We start from the raw sequence: 9,513 nt of genomic DNA, 5'->3' as shown, positions 1-9,513 counted from the left end.
GATTATACAATTAAACATTTACAAAAGAAAATAGTATACAACTTTTAAACATCTTCGTGAAAAATAAACTTTCACCAGAATTAAGTTGACTGAGCAGGTAACAACCTACTGGAAATGAATATATGAATCCTTAAATCTAAAATTAAAGTCTCAGAATACCAATAAGATTTTTTTTTAACAGCTAACCAAACAGGATTTTATCTTATTACATTATTAAAAAGTAAAAGTGTTTCAAAAAATGCTAGCGTAAGTCAAATTCAACCACAAAAAGAAGCAAATAAATAAAGTTTAGTCTAAACTAATCACTAAATTGATTAACCAAGATTCTAACAATTTTAATTTAAAGTCTAACAATACAATGCAGATTATAAAAGTTTAAGTACCTTCTATACAAATATTTTAGATTATCCCAGGGTTTTCAGTAAAAATTCAATAGCGATCTTGACAAGCTGTCCAATAATCTAAAACCAGACAACACTTGTCAGGTCTCCAGTAGCAATAAATGCTATCTTGTAAGGATCTCTATAACAATCTTCAGCCAGGCGGATCTTGTTACCTCTCGCTCATTCACAATCTTCGACCAAACCAATCTTTACATGATCTCTATAATAATCTTCCAAACCAATCAGGATTTCCAGTTACAGTCTGCGGCATTTATAGCATATCTTGACAGTGTTTCCAGTGACCCATCTTGTAACCAAATCATACCATTTGCAGAAAGTGGAATAATATATTCATCTAATTTGCTCTTTAGATAATCTTATCCTGAAGTCGCGCCATTCAATCTGAAGAGTATCAATTATCAGAAAAGGTTTCTTGAAGATAGGTACAACTATCTAGACGAGATCTTGATCCTTTAATATCAAACTAGTAACTAACTTTCCAGTTTCGTAAGACAAAGCCTATACACAAATTTTAAATCAAAATATGGTTATCTTAAGATAGGAATTTAATAAAAAACAATGAAATTGATAAATCATGAAAACATTTATCAAACTTAAAATAGGCTGCAAAACCTATATTAAGTACAAAACTAAAAAGCTATGCGAAATTACACAAGTGTTTATAATAAAGCCTCTCTTGCACAGTAGACAAGGTCCACCGTGCAATATAGGGAACGTCCTCCCACAACTGGGGGCTCAGCCCCAAATTGGAGAAGACTGGCTTGATAAGGATATAATTTCAAAAGTGAAATATAAAAGTAATGCTCACCTTTCAATTTACAGAAAAATACTTCTCCATTTTACAGCGTTGTCCCCAGTCAAGTCTATTTAGACAAGAGAGTCTGAACGCAAGGATAATTCAAGAAACTAGATCTAATCTAGTAAAGTTCACGTCTAGATAATACGCTCAAACCGAACAGGCAATCAAGGGATCCCAGTTTTCATACCTGAAAGCACAAATAAGTTGAAACATTGGTATTTAAGATACATAGTGTTAAAATATGACAAATTCGAAGATAATTTGTATTTTTCCTAACCATACAAACCTTAGCTATTTACAAAGGGTTATTACTTTTAGCGTAGCTGAAATGGCGAGCCATTAGAATTTAACGAGGGTGTATTACCCCCGCGCTAGTTAGCGGGGGGGTAGGGGAGTGGTAGCTAGCTACCCCTCCTCCCCCTCACACACAGGTGAATACTCACTTTCACTTAGAGGTAGGACTTGTCTTGGGGGACAGGGCTGGCGGGCAAATATGTGTAAATAGCTAAGGTTTGTATGGTTAGGAAAAATACAAATTATCTTCGAATTTGTCATTTGTTCCGTAACCGAAATACAAACCACGCTATTTACAAAGGGTGACTTATCCCTTAGGAAGGGTGGAAAGTCCCCAGCCATACTGGCTTTGGCTTTACCCGGGGACTCAGAATCCGAGTGAGTCGCACTCGAGAAAAGGAGTCCCTGCACCTCACAAGTTCCTTGCACCGCAAGGAACCATGTGGCCTACGTAAGCTTGTGTGTGAAGGAAGAAGTGTGACCCGTCTTAGGCAGTTGACCTGGAGTTCCAGAAGGAACTCTGGGTTAAGACGTTCCCAATACCACCTCGTCAGGGTATGGGGGACGCGACAGTATTGACTCAATACTCGGAACACAAGGAAGCATGGTTTACCTACAGAGGTTCGAGGTCAGCTATGCAGAGACCAGGATGCTGCTTCCCCGTAGAGGGGATGATGAAGAAAGAAGTAAGGGCCAGACATACTTCTTTCGTTCATGCAGACTAAAACCTGATAACAATGCCCTCAACCTTCTGCTACCTGTCCAAAAAGGAGCCTGAGGTTAGACCAGCTGTTGTGTAGCCACCACAGAGCGATAGAAAACGTATCGAGACTCCTGTGGGTCACGCCCTGCAGGAAGCGGGCTGCGAAGGTCATCAGACGCTTCCACACTCCAGCTTGTAGCACCTGCGTCACAGAGTAGTATTACTCGAAGGCGAGGGACGTTGCGATGTATCCAACATCGTGCTGTAGGGCGACGTGACGGGGGAGGGTCTGAAGACAGGTCGAGATGAATGTCCTTGAGTCCGGGCTGAAGAGGTATACTGGTGACTCTCCCCCCATGTCCTCCTTGTGTTCCCAAATCGGCTGCAACTGAGGCCAAACTGCAGCTGTTCCCAGCGCTAACCTCTCGATTCCTGTACTGGCAAGAAAGAGAAGGTCTTGGGACATCAGACACAGAATGGAGACTCAAAATCTTGAATGAATCGGACCGAAGGGTCGGGACCCACAGATTCTGAGTCTAGCCAACAACTCAGGAGCGAGCCTGAATGTTGCCTTCCCCTCTTCCTTAGAAAGGGGGGGAGTAGTAAGAGACCAAGAAGATTGCTTACACACTGGCCGTGGCCAGAGTGAGCAGAAGACCCAGGGCGGAATACAATCCGAGGCCTGTCGTAAAAGGGTCTTGAGAAGATCTCTTAAAGGACTAAAAGTCCGAGCCATGCTCCAAGTTGGAGGTCTTCCTCCGACTAGGGCAGGGACGATCGTAGCTTCGCATGAGCGAGGATAGATCCAGCGGGCAGGAAAAAGTTATTCCTTTAAGCCTGAAGGTCAGGGAAAGGCTGAGCGACAGGCTTCATTGCCAAGAGCGGAAAGGAGTTTCCTCCCGCCGAAAGGCAATAAGACCGTTATTGCTGGAGAAGAGGCCTCACGGGAAGAAGTATATCTCCCACGGCACCAACCACCTTAGACTCTTCACTTTGCCTGGGAGACCCCTGTGGATGACTATCGCAGATGACGCGACCTCCGTACCGCGACTGTAGCGGGTTGTCTCTTCTAGAGGAGGAAGCGTAGTGTCTCCAGGCATGAAGCCGAAGCGACGCCCCGGTTCGGGAGAGATGTCGCAGTGTGGTTGCTTGAGTAGTCTGCGCCGTGGGAGAAGCTCTCCCGGGAGTTCCGTCAGGGGAAGCAGAGGGTCCAGAAACCGTTCTGCACATAGTCCCAGTGGAGCTCTCCCATTGAAAGGTTGACAGACAACCTGGTTTTGTTGAGACCCATTGTCCGCAGACAAAAAGGAGGGAAGACGCAGGCGTCGAAGTTGTCCCACCATCACCGGAATGCATCTTGCCAGAGTCTCGGGGTCTGAGACTGGGGGGAAAACTAGCGGAAGCTTGAGGTTCCAAGCTGTCGCGATCAGGTCCCCCAGACCAGCACTTGCTGGTTACCCAAGGTCAAAGACCCCTAGGTACACTCTCTCTATGAGGCTCTGCTCGGATAGTCTGAGAGAAACATTCCCCTGCCTGGAATGAGAGAGCCGATGGTGGAATTGAGAGAATCTCAATCATCCCGATATCTCTACTGCAAGATGTGAAGGTGTGAAAATGCGTCCCCTGCTGGTTAGCATGAAGTCGACACGCAACGGGGCGACTTGGCAGGAGCGGTAGGATCTGAAGAGGGGCCAGACTAAGGCCCTTAAGCCTGCCTGAATGATGGAGAGGTATCCTTCAGGTCTTGACCATAGGCCTGGACCGGAACATGCCACCCCCCCTTTCCTTTGACGAGTCCGAGAACCGCATCAAGAATGTGGGGAAAGGACGAGAATATCCACTACCATCAAGAGGCTCCATAGGTCAACACCCATTGTAGGTTTAATAGTTCCGCTGGTCCCATAGGGCCAGGGAGTCCGGTTAAACATTGCCTGAAGCCACCGGAACTTGGATCGCCCCACATGGAACTTATCCTGAGGCGACCGTTCGGACTATAAACGGGTCAATGAGGAAAGAAGAACTAGGAAACGTTCCAAGGTAGGGCTGAAAACTCTGCTTGACTGAGAACAGGTACTGCGACTCTCCTCAGTCTTGCCACGGTGAACCGAAAGGAAGGCTCGGAGGATGTGGTAACAGAATCTGGCGTCCCCAGGTGGTCACCCATCCAAGTACCGACGTTGCTTAACCTCGCTGGACGGACGAGAAGCGGGGTTTCCAACGTGGTAAGGCGGTTAACTCAATATCATGGCCAGATACTCCAGATGTTGAGGCAGAGGAAGAGAAGGCTCCAAGCAAAATACCATGAGCCCACACTCATGGTCAGCATTCGGAAGCTTTTCCCGGCGCTGAAGAAGGTCGAAACCCGAGCCTACCGGAGTTGACCAGCCCTCCAAACAGCAGAGGAGGCGGAAGTCTGCACCTGAGCGGCCAAGAGGAAGGCAGGGAGAGTTCTCTGGGGAAACAAACCTGCTATGCCACGGCGGGATAGCCACACTGCATCATAAGCAGGAATACTTGCAGTTTAGGCTGAATTCGACGAGCACCCTGGAAGATGGATGGAATGGAAACTGAAAGTACCCGTCCTTCCGATCCAGGGTTAAAGGAGTCCTGTCGCCTCGTTACCAGTCTGATCGATTCTGCTGGTCTACGCTGGCCGAAGTTTGTACGACAAACTTGATCAGGGCTGAGAGGTCGACTATGGACATCCCCTCTCAGATCCTTCCTTACAAGAAAGGATCGACTGAGGGGGGCCGGGGGTGAAGCCGTCGATGATCCTAAGGAAGACCTTCGCCTAAGGTATGGATCATTCTGCCCAACCGGGCAACTCTGCTGATGCTATGGCATAGAGGTTCAGAGACACTGAATTCGCTGACAGAGACGGCAGGCGCGATATCCTTGGCTACTCACAGAGATTGTGCGGGAATGGGCATCGGGAAGCTGTCATTCGGATGAGTTACCTTAAGCATCCTCCCAGCGAAAAAACCTGCAATCCTAGAGTTCGTGAACTCCTTTTAGGACTATGCCCCCCCGGGGGAGTCTCCCGTGCCATCTGTTCCTGACAGGAGGAAACTGCAATTGGACACCTTGTCCCAGTTGTCGTAGCCGATAACTTAGGCCGACGTGGTTGAAAGAAAAGGGAGCTGGAGCCCTGCAGAGTCTGGAAGAAAGCGCCTTGGAGGAGTGAAACCGGAAGTCGATTTACTCCGCACAGCAGACGTCTAAGTCTCTGTCCTTGGGCAAAGACAAAACTCTTCTCAAGGATGGAAGGGTGTCTGAGGTTGTTGACCTCCACAGATGAGACACCCGAATGAAGCCTTCAGTCAGCGCGTCCAGATGGTACAACATCGAGCTTGTCCGCAAGTAGATACTTAACGACGAAAGGCCAAGGTGCCTGAGCTCGAGAGGAGGAAAGTACCCTTGATCTTCCTGTAGCTTCCTTGAACCAAACCTCGGGCCGTAACCGAGGAGGGAAAGAACCTGGTAAGCTCCCAGAGGAAGAGGTAAGCAGTCACCCCTTGTCCGATGGAGAAATCTTCAACGGAAAGCCCCCCCCGCCAAAAATCCTTCCAGGGCGGGAGAAGGAGAGAGTACTCGTGCAGGAGAGGGGACCCTCGAGACCGACCTCTTGGGAACCAACTTCGCCCTGGGGGAAGTCACCACGAAGTCCACTCCTCTCTTTCTCTTCAGCGTAGGAGAGACAGCCGCTGGTTTGTTACCCTGGCCGGTGAGTGCTGGTTTCATAAACCTCATTAACGCCCGTGCCAGCGGATCAAACCATGTCTGCTGCTCCAAGGACACAGAGTCCGAAATCCTCGCTAAGGTGAAAGGGATCGGGCGATCCTTTGGAGAGGACACGACGGTTCCTGCCTGAAAAGGTGGGAAGAATGCTGTACTGACCTGTCTTCGTCCTGCACTACCAACCTGTGCTTGGATGGAGGTGATCCCGAGTGCCGCCTAGGAGCACGCGTCCCTGCTGCTACCACCGGCTGTGGAATTCGCCGCGAACTATGGTCGCGCGAGGGCGAACAGTCGCGCAAAGGCGAATGGTCGCGCGGGCGCACAGGCGAGTGGTCGCGCGGGCGAGCGGTCGCGAGGGCGCGCAGGCGAGCGATCGCGCGGGCGCGCAGGCGAGCGATCGCGCGGGCGCGCAGGCGAGCGATCGCGCGGGCGCGCAGGCGAGCGATCGCGCGGGCGCGCAGGCGAGCGATCGCGCGGGCGCGCAGGCGAATGGGCGTGACGGCGAGGGATCGTGCTGCCGCGTAGGTGAAGAAGATCGCTGGCGGTAAGCGATGGCGAGCAGCATGTGTAGGTGAATGATCGCGTGATAGGGTGCGATGGTGATCAGCATCCGCAAGAGGGCGAGCGTTCAGGGTTGTGCGATGAGGAGCAGCATGCGTAAGCGGGCAATCGTGCAGGGTTGTGCGATGGCGAGCAGCATGCGCAGGTGAATGATCGCGTGAAAGGGTGCGATGGTGATCAGCATCCGCAAGAGGGCGATCGTTCAGGGTGGTGCGATGAGGAGCAGCATGCGTAAGCGGGCAATCGTTCAGGGTTGTGCGATGGCGAGCAGCATGCGCAGGTGAATGATCGCGTGAAAGGGTGCGATGGTGATCAGCATCCGCAAGAGGGCGATCGTTCAGGGTTGTGCGATGAGGAGCAGCATGCGTAAGCGGGCAATCGTTCAGGGTTGTGCGATGGCGAGCAGCATGCGCAGGTGAATAATCGCGTGAAAGGGTGCGATGGTGATCAGCATCCGCAAGAGGGCGATCGTTCAGGGTTGTGCGATGAGGAGCAGCATGCGTAAGCGGGCAATCGTTCAGGGTTGTGCGATGGCGAGCAGCATGCGTAAGCGGGCAATCGTTCAGGGTTGTGCGATGGCGAGCAGCATGCGTAAGCGGGCAATCGTTCAGGGTTGTGCGATGGCGAGCAGCATGCGTAAGCGGGCAATCGTTCAGGGTTGTGCGATGGCGAGCAGCATGCGTAAGCGGGCAATCGTTCAGGGTTGTGCGATGGCGAGCAGCATGCGCAGGTGAATAATCGCGTGAAAGGGTGCGATGGTGATCAGCATCCGCAAGAGGGCGATCGTTCAGGGTTGTGCGATAACGATCAGCATCCGCAGTTGAGGGTCGCGCGATGGCGATCAGCATCCGCAGTTGAGGGTCGCGCGATGGCGATCAGCATCCGCAGTTGAGGGTCGCGCGATGGCGATCAGCATCCGCAGTTGAGGGTCGCGCGATGGCGATCAGCATCCGCAGTTGAGGGTCGCGCGATGGCGATCAGCATCCGCAGTTGAGGGTCGCGCGATGGCGATCAGCATCCGCAGTTGAGGGTCGCGCGATGGCGATCAGCATCCGCAGTTGAGGGTCGCGCGATGGCGATCAGCATCCGCAGTTGAGGGTCGCGCGATGGCGATCAGCATCCGCAGTTGAGGGTCGCGCGATGGCGATCAGCATCCGCAGTTGAGGGTCGCGCGATGGCGATCAGCATCCGCAGTTGAGGGTCGCGCGATGGCGATCAGCATCCGCAGTTGAGGGTCGCGCGATGGCGATCAGCATCCGCAGTTGAGGGTCGCGCGATGGCGATCAGCATCCGCAGTTGAGGGTCGCGCGATGGCGATCAGCATCCGCAGTTGAGGGTCGCGCGATGGCGATCAGCATCCGCAGTTGAGGGTCGCGCGATGGCGATCAGCATCCGCAGTTGAGGGTCGCGCGATGGCGATCAGCATCCGCAGTTGAGGGTCGCGCGATGGCGATCAGCATCCGCAGTTGAGGGTCGCGCGATGGCGATCAGCATCCGCAGTTGAGCTAGTAGCTGGCGAACCATGTTCCTTCAGAAGTGTTGGAGAACGTTGGCGTGCCAGCTGTAACACACGTGGGCGATCCGGAGATCGCTGGCGAGCTGATGATCGCTGGCGAGCTGACGATCGCTGGCGAGCTGATGATCGCTGACGAGCTGATGATCGCTGACGAGCAGAAGGCTACGCGTGGAAGCCTGTGCAAAGAAGAAGAGTCCTTGACCCCGACCTGAACCGAAGTTCTAGATCGCGAGGGCGAACGTGGGCGCACAGGGCACGTAACAGGAACCGCCGGGAAGATCATCTTGAAAGCGCTGACGAACAGGAGAGCGCTGACGAACAGAAGGGCGCGCAGGGAAACCCTGACACGCAAGGGAAGAACCCCCGTGGGGGCAACCCTTAGCCCCGAAGGGATCGTTGTCCGCCGGGAGACTGATGTCCGTCGGAAGACCGCTGTCCGTCGGGAAGACCGTTGTCCGTCGGGAAGACCGTTGTCCGTCGGGAAGACCGTTGCCCGTCGGAAGACGAGATTAGACTGCTGTCCATCTGCACCAAGACGGAAGATCGAGAAAAAGAAGTTGTAGGCTGCAAACTGAGATTCAAAAAGGCGCCTCAAGCACCCTTATAGGGAGATGAGAGGCCCTTACGACGAGGCGGACGGAGGGCCTTACGGCGAGGGAGGCCAACAGCAACAGCAACAGAAGAAACCTCCGAAGAGGAGTCTCTATGAGTGTACTCTCTCGCGAACGAAAGAGAAACACTTCGTGAAGAGACTGGTCAGCTAGTGACCTAAAAGGGGCAATCCTCCGAAGAGGAGCTCCTGCAGTTGCCCAGCCCCTTGAGCGAAACTGCAGGTGCGACCGCTCAGCACCAAGAGCATAGTCGCACGAAAAAAAGGCAAGAGAAGAACCCCCCAAAAGAGGAAAAGCTCAAGCCTGGACAGGAAAAAACTTCCCTCGGAAGGAAAGTTATCCGCCCAAGGAGGCAAGCCTCCTGACTGTTCTAAAATGAACTGGAGAGCTGTCCGTCGACACGGGAGTACTACCAGTAGAAGGAGACACGCCCCTGACGACAATACAAGGGGGGAGGCAGCAACAGCCGAATCCCCAGGACTCAACCAGACAGCTCACACCGTTGCTATATTACAGAAACGAACTAGATCGGTAACTGTAAAAAAATAAAAACAAATAATATTAGTACACATTCATTCCCCCGGGAAGGCTCCGAAGAGGAATCCCGAGGAAAAGGAACAAGAATTACACAACAGGCACGTGCCCTCACAACCACTTACACTCGCGGAAGGAGAGCTGTAACCAAAACAGAATTATAACAATTATAATTATGTAACTATGTAATTATGTAATTTAAAAATGAATGAACACTTAAGAAAAAAACGAAAACCCCGAAAGGAATCGTTCTACAAGCTGAAAAATTAACAACTACAATTAGATTCATAAACTAATTGAAACAAAATGTACGGCGTAGCAACCCCACCCACACGGGAAGGAAGCTACAAGGG

At 51.6% G+C, this 9,513-nt stretch overlaps 1 long non-coding RNA gene across 2 annotated transcripts in view; it reads right to left on the bottom strand.

The window, feature by feature from the left end:
- Positions 1–331: 331 nt before the first annotated feature.
- Positions 332–9,513, bottom strand: part of LOC137616231 (uncharacterized) — a 210,162-nt gene continuing 200,980 nt past the window's right edge. For both annotated transcript variants that reach the window (XR_011039355.1, XR_011039354.1), the window contains exons 2-3: positions 1,213–1,390; positions 332–785 (exon numbers count right to left, since the gene is read on the bottom strand). This is a non-coding gene — a long non-coding RNA (uncharacterized lncRNA). The remainder of the gene's footprint in view (positions 786–1,212; positions 1,391–9,513) is intronic.

Source organism: Palaemon carinicauda, chromosome 22, assembly GCF_036898095.1.
Source record: "Palaemon carinicauda isolate YSFRI2023 chromosome 22, ASM3689809v2, whole genome shotgun sequence".
NCBI classification, from domain to species: Eukaryota; Metazoa; Arthropoda; class Malacostraca; order Decapoda; family Palaemonidae; genus Palaemon; species Palaemon carinicauda.
This window is presented reverse-complemented; position numbering and strand designations above follow the sequence as displayed.